The 16465-nt window shown below is 34.4% G+C and overlaps 1 protein-coding gene across 1 annotated transcript in view; it reads right to left on the bottom strand.

Annotated features, from left to right (window-relative positions):
- LOC116341020 (extensin) overlaps positions 1 to 13463 on the bottom strand; it is a 26694-nt gene extending 13231 nt beyond the window's left edge. Inside the window, exon 1 of the mRNA XM_031767850.1 lies at positions 12945 to 13463. The gene's annotated coding sequence lies outside the window, so the exon portion shown is untranslated. The remainder of the gene's footprint in view (positions 1 to 12944) is intronic.
- Between the last annotated feature and the right edge of the window lie 3002 nt (positions 13464 to 16465).

Below are 16465 nucleotides of genomic sequence, written 5' to 3'. Positions count from 1 at the left end.
GAGAGAGAGAGAGAGAGAGAGAGAGAGAGAGAGAGAGAGAGAGAGAGTATGAAGACAATCTCCCGTTTTAAAATGAAATACTACGCGATAATTTTAATAATTATGCGTGTTGTGTTTTTGTATGACGTTTTTGTTGTTCTCAAATCTTGACCATTTTTCTAGTGTTTTAATTTACAATGAAGTGAATAAATCTGATTTTCCTTTATTCTTACATTGGCGCATAAAAATGATAGCAATACGCCAATTAGTAATAATTTACAATACGCTTTTGTGTTATAAATAAATTTTTATATATGATTACCACCCGTAACAAGAAAAATTGCAATCAACTACATTGGACAGTGTGTCCACGCATTGAAAGAACAAAACAAAACAAAACGCAAGAATTCTTAGATAAAGAGCGGTAATTATTCAAGATCACCGAAATCAAATGGCTACATGAAAAATGGAGTAATTATTGCTAATAAAATGAACGGCTCACATTGCGAATGGTAAATAAATTTTTATGTACTCTATGAATAATTCATTATGCAGAGGCTGAACAAAACTTGCACATCAAATGCATTAACAGAGCAAACACCCAGCCAGAGAACATACGTTTATTTCATTCTCAATCTTTTTGTTTCATTTTTTATTATGAGAAATCATTCAACAGTTGAGATGATATATTCTTTGGCTAATTGAGAGTTCTTTTTTCTCTATATTCAATAATGTTTACTTTATTTTTTGATGAATATTGCCTGAGGTGTTTTTCGTTAGCTTGTGCTGTCGATCGATTGAAAATATATATATTTTTTTGTTCAAAATCCAATCCAATGACTAGTCAATGAGAAAATTTTCTACTACGCGATGCTTCACAAATAGCCCAAGGGGTCGAATTTACTTTTACTAATAATTTCCGGTATAATGCAAATCCAGTATAATTTAATTTTGCTACTGTTTCTAACCGCACATAAGCACACGCGAATGCCGATTCATCAAGTATGAAATTTTAAAATATAGAACATTAACCCGATGTGCAAATAAACGTATGCAAAAAGAAGAATATGTTCTATTTAACTTATGCATGACATGTATTTTGTTCCAAATGACCATTCACTTTGCCTGGTTTTTAAAATGCCGTTGATATATGCCTACTATTTAACCCGTGGCTGTGAATATCCATAAATCACATTTCTCGTTGATGGTTTATTTGTTCGTTTCTTGTTTCTTTTTTATTTCGACATTCGTGCTTTGTATTCGAATGACAAATGAATATAGACAATAATTTGGATAAATTAATTTATTTGAATCACGTACGAATGTCTTCGAATATATGGCCGATTGAATTATAAGCAGATAAAAATTGTAAGCACCTTTGAAAATTTAAATTTTTTGTAAGAAGATTATGCGCTTGTAAGTGGAAATTGTTGAAAATTGAGAGAAACCACCAAAGAAACGTCGATTTCTCGATCAAAATGTGAATAAAGTTTCGACCACGTTTCATTCATTATCTGGAGCTCTTTACGCAGTCGCAGCAAGGGTTTATCTCTAAGAGTTCATTTCAATTCACTATTTTCGACTATAAAAAAATCTATATCGTGCAGCACATATTTTACGACAATTTTATGTGCTTTTTAATAGATACTACTACTTTTAAACTGATTAATTTGAATTGAATAGAAATTTATGACCATAAAATGCTTGCCTTAATTTTACATAGGTCACAAATTGCTACAAGTGCTTTGGCACCATCCAGAATGGAAGAAAACTTTTGAGCAATCACCGCAGATAAAATGAAGTACATAGTTTGTTAATTGATGAAATCGCGAGTGATTTCGCAAATGATTTATTTTGCTTTCTTTTTAGTACACTCCGTGCTGCTCACCACGATTTCAAAGACGGAAAGTGAATGCTTTTTACTTTCATTCCAAGCGCATAATAATAATTAATTAAAATATTACAATCACTAATGTTCAATAAGATTTTGATAAATAATAAAATTTTATTATTATGCGAAAAATATGTGCATTTTGCAGAAAGAATTATGAAGATTTCTACAAGTTTTCCAATCTTTGATTTGTTTTAACTTTGAATTAATGAATTTTCATATTTTTCTTTTTATACTGAAATAACCAATAAACAATTTACTAATTGTATTTTTCGATGTGGAAAGCTAAAACAACTGAAGTAGCAACTCACTGGCCATAATGTCTTAATTATTCAATGACGATGTATTGTGTTGGTAGCATTCTGAATGAATAATATGGGCATTTTCATTCATATCTCAAATTTATTTTTTATCAAATCACTTAATATTCCTATTGTCCCAACGTTCTTCTCTCTCTCTCTCTCTCTTTCTCTCTCTCTATCTTATTCTTGATTCATTAAGAAAATAATTGGTGATTTTCTTTGTAGGCACTCTCACATCGATTAAAACCTGGGAAAAACGAATGTTTCGCACACATTTCTGTAGAAAGCAAAAGCACGGCTATTTTTTCGTTCATATTTTAATTAAATAAATTAAAATTCAATGAAAATGAAAAGAAATGACATTGTGAAATCGCAGACGACCATAGTAGTACTTTTAGAGATTGGCAAAAACAAGCAAAGAAGCCAATGTGAACAGAGCAAAAAAATATACCGTAAACAAAATAGCTGATGATTTAACTGCATGCTTAAAATTCGATTTGATTTCGATTAACAAAGATAAAATCAAAGTGAAGAATGGTATTATAACCCATATATAAACAATTGTAAACATGGAATCGTTCATATCGGTCCAATTAGGCGCGCTGGGTATTTCAACGTTGGAACCGATGTCTGTTTATTTGCGTTATTGCTGTTGTCGATGCGTGTGCTTCGTGAATGCGTTTATGATGATGATACTCTTTCTCGAAGCGCCAAGTGACCATTCTATTTTTGTTGAGATTTAAACGACAGTCTTATAATTCCCAACAATTTATCAAGCATTTACACGCAACGCTTTGCATCATGTCGGCTTCAGTTTTCACTTTAAAACAACCGCTATTTACATTTCATTTGTTTGTGAATCGCATTCTTTTTTTGTGCTTCTTTTTCCAGTCTCTTTGAGATTTATTTGTACTTTTTGTTCCGTGCCGCATACTTTTTTTTGGTTCGTTTTGTCTTAGCTTTTTTATTATCTTAATTTGTAAAAAAAATTTAACCTCATTTTTGTTGACGCCTCTTTGCTGTTCTCTCTCTCTCTCTGTGTGTCAATCGCTTGGACAAAGGCGATGAAAATCTCATTTAGAAGCAGATTTTTATTGATTTTCTTTTGTTGTCTGAACAAATCACAGTTTAGTCTTTGGTATCAAGACACAATACACACACAATCAACAAATGTGTTGATTCTTCCGTTGGCTTTTTGTTGTTGTTGTTGCTATTCAATAAATCGGTTAAACATATAATTTGCCATCGAATTTTGTCTTGTTAACGACAAAGAATGAACGAGAGAATGGCAAAAAAGCAAGAGTAAAACGTTCAATTGGACAATTTAAAGTCAAACGACGAAGAATTGTTAACCAGTTACACTATTCACCTTATACTGAATGCTGTGAATGAGGGATTTTATGTGAATTGTTTTATCGATGCAATTAAAGTGTTCGTTTGGCTCTTGCTTGGTTTTTTCTTCAAATTCTCCGGGTTTTTTTTTCATACTTGCTTGTTGTCGATCATTTGTTTGTTGGTGTAATCGATTTATTGAATTTACGCATTGAAACAAAACACAAACGAAAAAAAAACGCTGTTGTAAACGCAGTCTTATCAAGTGGTGATAAAGAATTCATACCATATAATTGTTCGACCAATTTCAATTCAATGAGCACATTCTTGCCGTGCTTTTGGCATATTGTGGTCTGTGCACAACACTAGTGTGCCGCGCACTGACCCATTGCAAACGATGTGTGAAACGATAATCATGAACAAATATGCTTAAAATGCGAATAATAAATCTTCGTGTAGAAATTTTACCAGTTTTTATCATTTTTTCTCTCATCGAAATTGCACATGGAATTAAATAGAAAAGCAAATTATGTGGCTAAACGGTTCGATCATCGAAATCCAATGTGGTGGAGTTCCATTGATGTTTTCGCATATTATTTATAATAATTCAAACGCTACAACAATGTCCGTGGCGTTGCCTGGGGCCCATGAAAATCGATCTATTTATAACCGATCGACCAGTAGCCTGCTTCAGGCTGCTTGCATTGAATGGAATCCAATCGAAATTTTTTAACACTTGTTCACAACAATGTCGAGCCGATATGAAGCACTCTGAACATTTAATGATTTAATAATGACACTGTGTTCACAATGAACGATTGAACACACAGCCGTTTTTGTGGTGTGTGTAGTGCATTTTCTGTAGTACGTGCGCGCGATGCGCACTTGTTTTTATCTCACACATATTGTTAAGGTGTTGAGAATATAGTGGCGAATCTATAATTATGTAATTAAATTGTCCCAGTCCGTTGATTAAATCCTAATTTCTGGAATCGCGCGCGAATAACTCGTCAAACAAGAAATGCGTACATCGTTGACACAACCAGAGGTCGAAAGTCCCAACATTGAACCAGTTAGCAGCTGAGGAAAGAACGTGCGATCCACTTTCAATGAGCTTCTTCCAACGCTAAATACTCGATGGATTATAGTTTCAAACATTTATTTATTTTTTTCATTGTTTTGCAAATCGTTTCGAGATCACAAATATAAATACCATTCAGCTATCATTTATATGAGCAATGAGCATACACAAAACATACTCGTAAATTATGCAAATGTTACGATCACACCAATTTTTATACCATTTTTTTTCTTTTCTTCGTCTGAGAACAATTGGAACGACTGTGTTAAATGTGTATAACTTTCAATTCGTATCGTTCCGTTTCCGAAATTCCGTTAGTTGTGAACATTCATGTTAAAAAAAATGTTTTTCGGTCAATTTTACAAAAGCACACCTTTTTATCTGGTGTTGATCGTACGCATTCACGTTGATCTCATTTTAAATTTGCATCCGTTGAATGAAGTCGCTGATGAGAACGCATATTTTTCGCATAGTTTTGTTTTGTTTTCATTCATTTCACTTTTCAGTAGCGTTAATTTTTTTCTAACTCTTTCGTTACGTTATGAGCTTTTGAGAATGCATGCTGTTTTACAATTTAACAGGTGGCCGCCATTAAATCGAATTGTTAATCGAACAACAGATCAAAATCGATATCTCTATTTTGTTTTGTTTTGTTTCATTGTATTCAAACACAATGTGTAATGCAAGAAAATGAATCGGTTTCACTCGACAAATCGAAAATAGTGTTAAACTGAATGATAAACGGTAAGCTGATTAAGGCGATTAAAATAAAATAAAAGTTAAGAATTCGAATTAAATAGAAGAAAAGATAAACTGACATAAATAAAACAAGAGCGTTTATTGTGATCTTGGAAAGTTGATGGGCGATCATTTAATCTAAGGATTTAAGTACGTTTTTTCATTATTGTTCTATAGTAAATGATATCTGTTTTTTATCTTTCTCTTTCCCTTTGTCCCAGCATCGCCTGAATGAGCCGCGTAGAATGGATGGGAAAACACTCATTGAAAACGAAATCAATTTGAATATAGAACAATTAATTATGGAAGTGTAACGAAATGACGTCCATCAATCGTATGATATGTGTTTGTGTGTAAAATGCACGAAGCGGCCTTTTTTTATTGCGTTGTCTAACATAAAAGTTACATTGTTGACTCTGTTGATTTGTAGTTGCGTTTGGAAATATCTTTATAGCGCGCATATATTTTGCTTAGCCTCCAGTAACTAATTAGAATACACACATTTCAGAAGAGTTTAACAAACCGGAGGTTTATGTCTTTGGTATTTTTTTTAAAGAATAATCAAATGAATCAAGCATAATTATGTGGGTTTGTGTTGTTTCGTAATTGCACAATGTTAATTCAGGAAAGAAACAAAAGGGAACAAAACAAATGGAGACGAGACAGAAACAAAGTAGCATTTTCAATGGTTACTGTGGACTTTTCTAATAATTATCAAGTAGATTTATGAGTTAATTTCCGTCATCGCTGGGAAATGGCGAATGAGAAAATGCAACATTTTAAATTCCATTCGGGCATATCACGTGATAAACAAATACATTCTGATGAATATTTGCAAGCCAGCCCGAACGCGATCGACAGTTCTAACCGGCTGAAATAGATTCATTTTGACTACGTTATTTTACTTTCTCTCTCTCTCCTTCCCTCTCTCTCTTCTTCCCTCCTTCCCTCTTCATCTCTCTGATTATTTCGAGCAATCAGAAAGTCAACGAAAAATCGTTTTTGGAATTTAAAATCGATGACTTTTTGCCAAAAACGAAACGAAACGATCATCTTTGCTTTGATTAGTATTCATTGCGCATCGCCAACAAGAGTTCAAACGACATACGAAATGCTTGTGAACGGCATTTGACAAAATGCGAAAGAATTTGTGCAAATGAATAAAATATTGAGTGTATTCTATGGAGACGGAGTGTAGAGTATCTACCATATCCGAATTTTGATTAACCTATTTTTGTTTTATTTGTCCACATATTATAAGTCCGCTTCTCGTCTCCCCCGCATGGCGTTTGCATACATATTTCTTTTTATCGTTTGGTTGTTGACTTGATTAAACAAATTAACTGTGACGAAACTTGGCAAAGAATGTATGTCAATTGTGTGTTTGTATGCATGTAAGTTTCAGGAATTACATCGGTTCGCCATTAACACCAAACTCGTATCGACATCGACCGTTGCAAATGAAATCTTTCTCTCCTTTGCATGCCGAACATTAAGAGTGAGAGAAAAAAATGCTACAAACACACATTTAATTCGTTAGTTGCAAATCGATAGAAACAAATGCGACGAATGTAAAAAGAATGAGATGAAGAAAATCGAACAAAAAAAAAAATCAATTGACAAATATTTGTGCTTGTTTAAATCGCCGTAATAGAATAAACTAATTGACACCATGTACGATGAGCGTAGACAAGTGTTTGACATGGTACTGATAGGCTTCTCGTTTCATCGTCGTCGTCGTTGCGATCGTCGCCGTGTTGCTTAACTCAAATATTCACCATATGGATTTTCAAAGTCGTTGGCTGCGGCGCACATGAGCTCTCTTTTCTCTCTTCCTCTTTTGGTTTCGTTTTGTTTCTTTCGTCGATTCAAATAAATGAGCTTCGTAATCGCTCGATGGCGTTTATTAAAAGAGAAAATCCAAATGAACAGTAAAAAAAATGTGCAATGAAAAATAAAACACACAACGACCGAGAGAATGAAAGAAAAAAAAGAAGAACTGGTGTACAAGGTGAAGAGCAATGCCGGTAATTGTCATCGAGTTGAAAACATTTCTTCAAACTCGAAGCCAATGGCTTCATTTCATTTATTTGTTGTTTTTTTTGTGTGTCAATACAAAACAAACGTGTGCACACAGCAATTTACGAATATTCACTTGAAATGATAAAGTGTATTTGTGCGTATAAGCCCGAGATGCCAAAAGAATGAATGACTTGAGATTATTATTATTATTATTTTTGTTCAGTGTCGAGTATGTGCTGCTCCAACTGAAGGAGTGTGCAGTTGATTTGAATGCATTGAAATGTGCGCGCACACATTTTGGCCGTTGTTGTTAGTAGCCGCATTCATAATTATCGGCCATTTGAAAGATCGACACAATGTGGTTTACATTCAATCGCCGGCGACACACTGTTGCTGCATTGCACCAAAGTTGCGCGAATGCGAATATATTAACCGGACTAATTGGTGTCATTTATCTCTTGGTTTTGGCATTCGCATTAAATGCTTCGCGCAAATGATAGCTAATGAACATTTTTCACACTTTGCCAATGTGTTCCTTTTTGCATTTGATTGACATTTCCAAAGTGAATACCATCTCCAAACAAAGAAGAATAAATAAATCCCAACTCATTTCCATTCAAAATGAAAATCATTTCGTTTTTCGTTTGTACGCGCTGCTTAATTTATTCAAGCAGAAAAATAAGAGAATCATTTACGCGTGCGCAAAGAGGATTCAATCCGAAGAATATCCGGTGAAAAGACATTAATTTTTCATCATCATTAAATGTCTTCATCAACGTCATTCGGTGCATCAAATAAAACATGCAATGCAAAACATATGACTAGCTGAAGAAGAAAAAAGAAATACTGTGGGCACTAAATTGAAGATGTACATCGCTTCTTGTTAACGAAACACCTCCCCCCAACTGAATTGAATTAAAGAAGGAAGTTTTGATTTATATCGCTCGGTCAGGATAATAATAACAGGTCATTTGCCAAAAATTCTCAAGTCATTTTTCTAATAAAATAAAATCGCCAGCACTTGAAGCCAATTAACAAAACCAACGAACATTGTTTGTGGTGAACACAATCTCACTTAATATTTGTGCATCGTCAACAATAGCGGAAAGATTAAACAGATATTGCATTGATGGCGAACACAAGTGAGCGTTGCACTTTTATAAGTTGGCCTTTTGTTATCCGGCTGTGAAGGAGCGTGACCGAATTTTTTATGCCATGCCATGAATACATAAATCGGACAAATATGAATGAAATGAAAAAGAAAAAAAACGAACACATAGACAAACGAACTGAAAATTGCAAGAATTAAATAAGTCAAGCATACAATGTATTTTCTGGCCGCGATGAGTAACTGTACAATCCATGAAATCGAATAAGTGTTTTTGAGTCACACAAAAAAACAGTGGATAATTCACAATATGTGTATCGGTATCGAACCAGATAAAAAGAAAGAACGAGAGAGAGAGAGAGAGAGAGAGAGAGAAAAGTTGTAAGACGATCCGAAAAATAAGCGTGCGCAAAAGCGTGCTCAAAAGCCTAGTGATCGGATGCTGTATCACATAATGCATCGAAAAATAACCGTTGTGAAAAAACACTAATGAATTCAATAGATGATTATCGTATTTAATATTCCGCACACAGATCTATCGGCACATGTGCTTTGGGCTTGCGTCCAACCCGATTCGATTCGTTTGCGGTACTACTCGACCAAACTTGTGCGCTTATCACTATTGGCACGTTATGCGTGTCTATATGGCGCTGTATTTGCTTCTGAAGAGTGGCATAAAAATTCATCAAGATCAAAAATGCAACAATGAGCTGTTTCCAAATGCCGGAGGATTGCGATTGGAATAAAATTCCAAATTCGATGGTGGAAAATGGGAATTTGATCGCCAAAATCGATTGGCAAATCTCATCAACTTTCATTCGCCAAATTCATTCAAATGAATTATGGTTGCCGGCACGAATATGCCAGTGTCAATTACGTCCATGTATTTCCCATCTAAATCATTTCTCTTTTGTTGCATTTGTAGGTCTGTGTATTGTTCAAAGTGACCGAGAAATATTGAAACAATGGCCATTCGATTGAACGAGGAAGTAAGCCGTTACATATTTTTTCGGCATAGTATAATTCATTTTAAAGAAGGCATTTTACACAGTGTGCAGTTGTTAAAGATCGTTCATTGTCGATGTTCCGTTTGCCATTTAGGAATGCACATATTTCAAATGCACGCCACCAACTAGCTTTGACTTTATGGCAAAATGCCTTTGGAACAATATTAACGCTTCGGCATAAGCACACCATATTTATAATTTTCATTGGAATTTCATCTTGTGAACCGCTCCAATTTCTAAATTTCAATCAGGCACGCGAATACGAATCGCTTCAGTTTATAGTCTTTTTTTATTGAATGGGCAAAATAAATAAATTTTCTGCATGAATTATGGCATTTCAATTGGTGAAATGAAACAGAGCCGAAGGGGAGTTTTTTTTTTCGTCAAATCAATATCTCTCGCTTGAAAATCATGATTAGATGCTTAAATAGAGTTATTCATAGGCAAATGCTCAATGGCCAGTAAATCTGCACAAATGCCATTTTCAGACGGTATTGAGTTAATTTCCAGTGGAAAGTGTTCGATTGAAATAGATACTTATTTTATTATAGAAACAGTTTTATTGAACAATAATAATACAACCGTAAGCATATTCGCACGATTGTCTGTTTCACTCCCATTTTTTTTCATTGTGATTCATGAAAATATTCCACATACTTTGGAGAATCAATGAGCCTATCAACCCAATTTCATTGTATTCTATTCGAATGCATCCAAAGTTGACTTGACTGGGAATGAATATAAGGAAAAAGAACCCTGGCTAAAGAATGTTGTTTACATTTTGAACATGATTAATGAGTGTGATTCCCAGCAACTTCATTCTGTGCATAAGAAATGATCAAGTTCGTGCTTTCGAATCAATGTCACAAACTATCGCTATATATTGATCTTTTCTGGTTTACACGGCGTCAACACGATTGCAAATGCAATAGAGTGATTGTTTTTCCACTGTTTGTGTCTGAAGACGATCACTTACTCGGCCAATGAATATTAATAATCGAATGGTTTCGTATGACGATGTCTAAAAATAGCCGCATTTGAACGAACAAAAAAAAATGCAATTGTGTATTAATACATTAACAAACGATCCATGCATACAATACACATCTATAAAAACAGGACCTAAATAATAAAAAAAAACTGAGAATTCAACGACACTCTGGGGCATTTGGATCGTTTTCATTGCAGGCATCGACAATTCTAATCTATTTCTTGGTCGCAATTTCACAGTCACTTCATTGAGATTCAGTTGAAGATGGCACTGGTTACGTATTTCATTACGAGTCTCTCTTTCTCACTTCACAACAAAATATATTATTATGTTTCATTAAAAAGCGATGAGAAAAGTGAATAAATTATAGCAAAAATATATGTGCATACACGTTGAAGATGAAGCTAGACAAGCGCAAGAGGTGTACGGCCTATTGTATCGCTTCGATCATCATAGAAACTGAATGTTCGTCTTCTTTCGAAATGAATTGAAACTGAAAAACCAGTGATTTCACATTGGTTTTAAATTTCATAAATTAAATTGAATGCGACATTTTTCTCGCGCTATTCGAATGTCCAAGCGTCTACAAAGCCGTTGTTTTTCTATCTGTCGAAAGAGTGAGTAGCGAAAAAAAAAATCTATGCTACGATGCATTTTTGTTGTTGTTACAATTGGCCTATGAATAGCTAGCAAGAATGGTTAATAACATAAGCGATTGGCATGTATCATGCAGGCGTTTCGTTTCCTTTTCGTTAATTTTTTTGCTGTGGTTCTCTTTCTTTTTCCATTGGGCCTTGGCTGAGTGTGCGGTGAATCGAGAGGAGAAAAAAAATATATGCATACAATAAACGTTTGGACGCTCATTTCTAAACTGCTTTTTTTTATTCATTGTGTAACCGATACCATTCTCATGCACTTTAGTTTTCCGTGCAAAAAGAATCAGTACGAATGAATGTGCGCCCAATGCAAACAATCATAATATAATTAGAAATAGAGAATAATACAAAGATGAAATGAAAAAAGAGAAAAAATCTCTTGGAAAAGGATTACATATTTTCGAATGTGTTTTGATTGTGTGGCTTTTCTTTTGGGACCGCTTGATTTGAATTTGTGTGCTGTGAACCAATTAAATTTAATTCGCTAAATTTTTTTTGCTACCGCCAAATTGCATTGTGCCGGCGATCGCAGGTATGCAGGCGGGCCTGCCGGTCGACACAATGAATTCAACAATTCGTGCATTTTCCATACTAGTGACAAAACAGGAAAATTTCGTGCTATTCCATATGTGGAAACGAACATGCTGTGAACCAAACATTGATCAGCACAAGTCACTGATAAAATAAAAAATACATTCTGCATGCGGTTTTTCATTCGTCGACGACTTTAGGATTATAAGTTTGCTCTCATTTTAATAGAAGAAAACCATAAATAAGTTGATCTAGAAATAGATCGGTTTGTGTTGAAATTACCGCGATTGCTCATTTGTTCTCATTTTGTGTAGACGATTTTGTCGTTTTTTCGTTTGTAAAATACCAATAAAAATTGAATTAACAACCATTTCCATTTAATTTACACATATTTTTCATTATTAAATCAGGTTTCGGTACAGTTTCGACAATCAATATACAAGCCAGAATGAATTTTGTGTGAGCGTTGCTGATAGGCTGCGTTCAGCCATCAAAAATATTATACATTTGACTTAATGCAGATGTGTCTATTTAAAAATGAATAAATGCGAATTCATTTATTTGATTGTGATTGCGCAAAGAATGTGTGTGTGTGTGTATGCCTAATGAAATCCGTAATAAAAATCGTAAAATTTTATGATAACTGCCTGCTGAGTGAACAGCATTTGTGTATGCATTCAGTGTTTGGAGATTGAAATCATATGTGTGCATTTGCATTGAATTTGAGAACGAATAAAACTTTTCATGAAATATTACCACCTTACGATGACCAAAGTATAGAAGCACTTGCAAAACAAAATCCACCGTTTAAAGTTCTCTTTCGAATGCGTGAACAAATTTATTAAAGAGAGTTTGAAATTGGCATTGGCAAAATGTCTTACAATGTACTTCTTATGAGCAATCAAGATAAATGTGCACAATTTTTATTTTCTTCTTCATTATTCCAATATTAACATTGAGTACCATTTGCTTGTACAGTTCGATGCACCATTTAAATAGCCTTTTTTTGCCACAACGGGCGACGGTATATTTCTGATTAAATCAACTTTTATCTAAAGTAAGATAAAAAAAATGTCTCTAAATAGTTTCCACACTTCATTTAATTTGTCATTGCACTTCGCTACGTTCGCTTTTTTTTTGTTGCTTGTTTGTGCATATCATATTCAAATATTTTATATTTATTTAACGATGTTATTTAATTTTTTTTTGCGGTGAGTTCGCAGCATGAACATTTTTCAATTATATTTGTTTTTATTAAATGGACAATTAACGTAAAAATGTTGACAAAAATATGCATATAATTTACCTCTTGCTGATTTCAAAACAACCTCCGTGAATTGATAAATTGTCGTTTGTGATAAACCAATTTAATTTTCACTTATCACAATCTGTTTCTATATTTTACATCAGTTGAAACCAAACACTTTTTCACAAATTGTTTTTTTTTTTCTTCCTCGAAAAAATTTCCTTTGAAATTAACGGGACAAAATTGAAAAATTGAAAAGAAAACAAAATTTTGCGTTATTATTGAATTTTGGTAATGTTCTTGATTCACTATCGGTCATTCGGTTTGGTCGATCAATCGATCCGTTTTCAAATGGGAAATGCGCACAAATTGTGTTTGCTGAATGGGGATCGTTGGTGCGTTGGTTTTCTCTTTCGTTGTTTCTTTCCAAGTTTGGCTGGATGGCTGGCTGACTGGCTGGGCCGGTACGTCTATTCAACGCAATGAACGAAAGAATAATGAATCGGTGAATCGGTTTGAATGATCGCTTATATCTATAAAATATTCGCTATGATTGTGGTTTACGTACAACTGGCTGGTTCTGCAACATACCACTAACAGTAGCATTCACTCACTTGGTGAAACCTTAGAGAGCAGCGAGAGCGGTTCGCATGCTCTTTCACATACGCTTCTCTTCCACTTCATCGCGGTCGTCGTCGCCGTCATCATCATCATCGACAGAACAAATGAAACAGAAGAGAGTACAAAAAAACGCAAACTGTTTGGATTGTGATGTCGCAAGCGTGTTAGCGACCTTACATTGAGTGTGTGCGCGCTTTCCATCGTTCTGCTTCTCTTCCATTTCTTTGATTGCTGTTGTTATCGTTTTTTTTTTTAATTTGTTGTTGTTTAATGTGTTGTTGTGCTGTGATCGCATTGCTTCTTTTGTGTGCTTTTTCATATATTCAGTGTTTTAATCACGGCCAACGAATCGAGCAAGTATCCAAATAATATTGCATTGTGCGATGAAGGCGCGCGCGAGCGCACACACATACACCCATTAGAACCAAGTGCAAGTGCATTTTTTTAATGATAAAGCCGGACTGTCGATGTGTTTACTATTTGCACCGATCATGCTTGGATATTTACCGGTAGTTAATAGATGATGATAGTTGTTGTTTGGTGTGCCGGCTGTATTCACAGTCAATTGTTTTCACATCACACATTTAACCGATGTGAAATTTATCCAATGCCAAAGCACAAGGTTGTGCGTCACATCGATTACCACAACTACTACTCTCTCCTCTCTCCCTCTCTCTCTTCTCCCGCGTTCTATGCCTTCCTGAGCAGATAGATATGAAATATCATAGATATTATTTTATTTTCTTGGTTATAATAATTATGATTAAAACAGATTATAGCAGTCATTTAGAATGGGTTCAATGCGGTGAACAAGTTGCACCTTTTACTGATTTGTTGGTTCTTCAGCCAACAACTAAACATGATCTGCTTTTCTTCTATTTAACATTGATTCTACGTGTGTGTGTGTGTGTTTGCACATCGTCATTTTTTCCCCTTTTCGTCATGTTCGTCGCTTAATTTATAAGACTTTTCTTTGCATAATCATGTCTTTCGTTTTCTTTCACTTTGCAATCCGATTGCAAGAAAAGACTCACTCGATCGTTTTCATTTCGCTACTGTATTTAATGCCACAACATAATTTTCTACAGTACGATTTGCTCTCTCTGCTGCACAGATCAGGAAGCAACCATAAATTAATATACAAAAGAATGCAGGAATAAAAAAAAGAGAAAAGAGGTTACAAAAGCGAAATGAATGGTGTTTGAAATGAATTTCGTGCATATCTTCGAATGATCAAAGACACGAATTATTCAGTTCGTTGCCGCGTACTTTACATCTTAAATTGATGTGTCAAGAAGTGAACAGCAATGGTTTTTCACATCAAAACCAACGTTGCTTTTTGTTGAAAGCCAAAGAAAACCACTGTGTATGTTTTTATTTAATTGTCATCATTCTATCTGTTGAACATGTTGATATCATCAATTCACTTTTTGTCGTTTTAAATCAAATCGAGTGCATTGTGCAAAATGCATGCTGCAAACAAAGTATATTCGTGAAATTAGCACTAATTCGAATAAATTATTGCCAATCTTACAAAATGCAACATTTTCTTGTGTTTGCAATGATTTCGAAATTTAGATTCGACACAAAAGTCAGATTTCGTCCGTATATGTATACGGTTCAACGGTGATTTGATCCAAAAGACCTTCATTAGCAATATATTTAATTTTAAATTAACGGAAAATGAAGTGCATGTGATTGTTTTATTTTCTCGTTGGTTTGTGCGGTGCGTTACCGATTGCGGCACACATACCGATTGCGACATCGGCCATTCACATAAATTACTAAATAATTTCGCTTAATTCGACCGAATGATGTCTGTTGATAACCTATGTTCTGTGACCGCGGTGGGCATAATAATCATTTGCAACTCGTCGCCGATGAGTTTGTCATTTAAAAGGCCAAACTGAACGAAGAGCTAAGAACAAGTGTTCATATGTTCGGTAGCGCTTTGTTTTCATTTCTTTTTATTGCTGAGTCGTTTTCATCTTTTCAAACGAAGCGGTAATTGTATCAACCGATTTATGTTACCTGTACGGGCCGGCCCATTCTGACACTCTTGTCACTGCTGTCGGCAAAATTATTATATTCGTATTATGTGTGTATTCAAATTGCGGTTTATTAATAAAAAAAATACGTTCATATTAACATTTGTGAGTGAACCTCGCTTCTTTCGGTTTTTGAGAGAGACTATGATTTGGCAAAAGAACAAAAAGTATCTGCTTAATGACGCATTGGACAGATGCAAACTTATTATCATATATTTTTGGAGTTGTCTCTACCTCAGTGCTAACGTGACGTTGGTAACGTCAAACAAACCGGCAAGGTGTACTACGAAATATTTCGCTTGTTTGCACACACATATGATTCGAAGAAATATAAAATGAAATCAAAACGGTAAATATAGTATGTATAGTACGGAATGGTGTATGGTCGGCTAAAAATAAAGCAATTTCGTTGTGCCAAAGGACAGAACTAGACAATTTGTGTAGATTCTTTTCTTTTTTCCAACCTCTCAACCATCGCATTCTTTAGTTTGCTTAACACCAAATTAACGCGTGTTTAAAACGACAAGAAAAAAAAAACATGTTAAAATGTCTTAATTGTTGGTTGAGTTTGAATTCAAATAAACAAATGTTCGATGATAAATAGTTATAACAATCGAACATGATGTTAATACACAATGCGAGCAAAAAAAATTGTGATTGATCATATGCTTTAATCTAATCGATAGCCGAATGAAATGTAAAATCCATTCGAGTTGCATAAGTGGTTTGGGGTTTTAAGTGTTTTCGAGGATTAGCGCAAAACAAAAACCGGCAAAAATGAATTTGTCGATGTGTTGGCGCTTCGATGAATCATAATTATAAAATTTCTTCTTAATTACAGGTTTACCAAGTCGCACAATACGAACAAAAAAGAAGAAGAAGCAATGAAACGGATATTTCAATGATACTTTT

The sequence above is a fragment of the Contarinia nasturtii genome, unplaced genomic scaffold (genome assembly GCF_009176525.2).
Source record: "Contarinia nasturtii isolate CC-2019 unplaced genomic scaffold, AAFC_CNas_1.1 Cnas_scaffold_695, whole genome shotgun sequence".
Lineage (NCBI taxonomy): Eukaryota > Metazoa > Arthropoda > Insecta > Diptera > Cecidomyiidae > Contarinia > Contarinia nasturtii.
The sequence above is the reverse complement of the archived record's forward strand: the minus strand, read 5'-3'. Positions and strand labels throughout refer to the sequence as shown.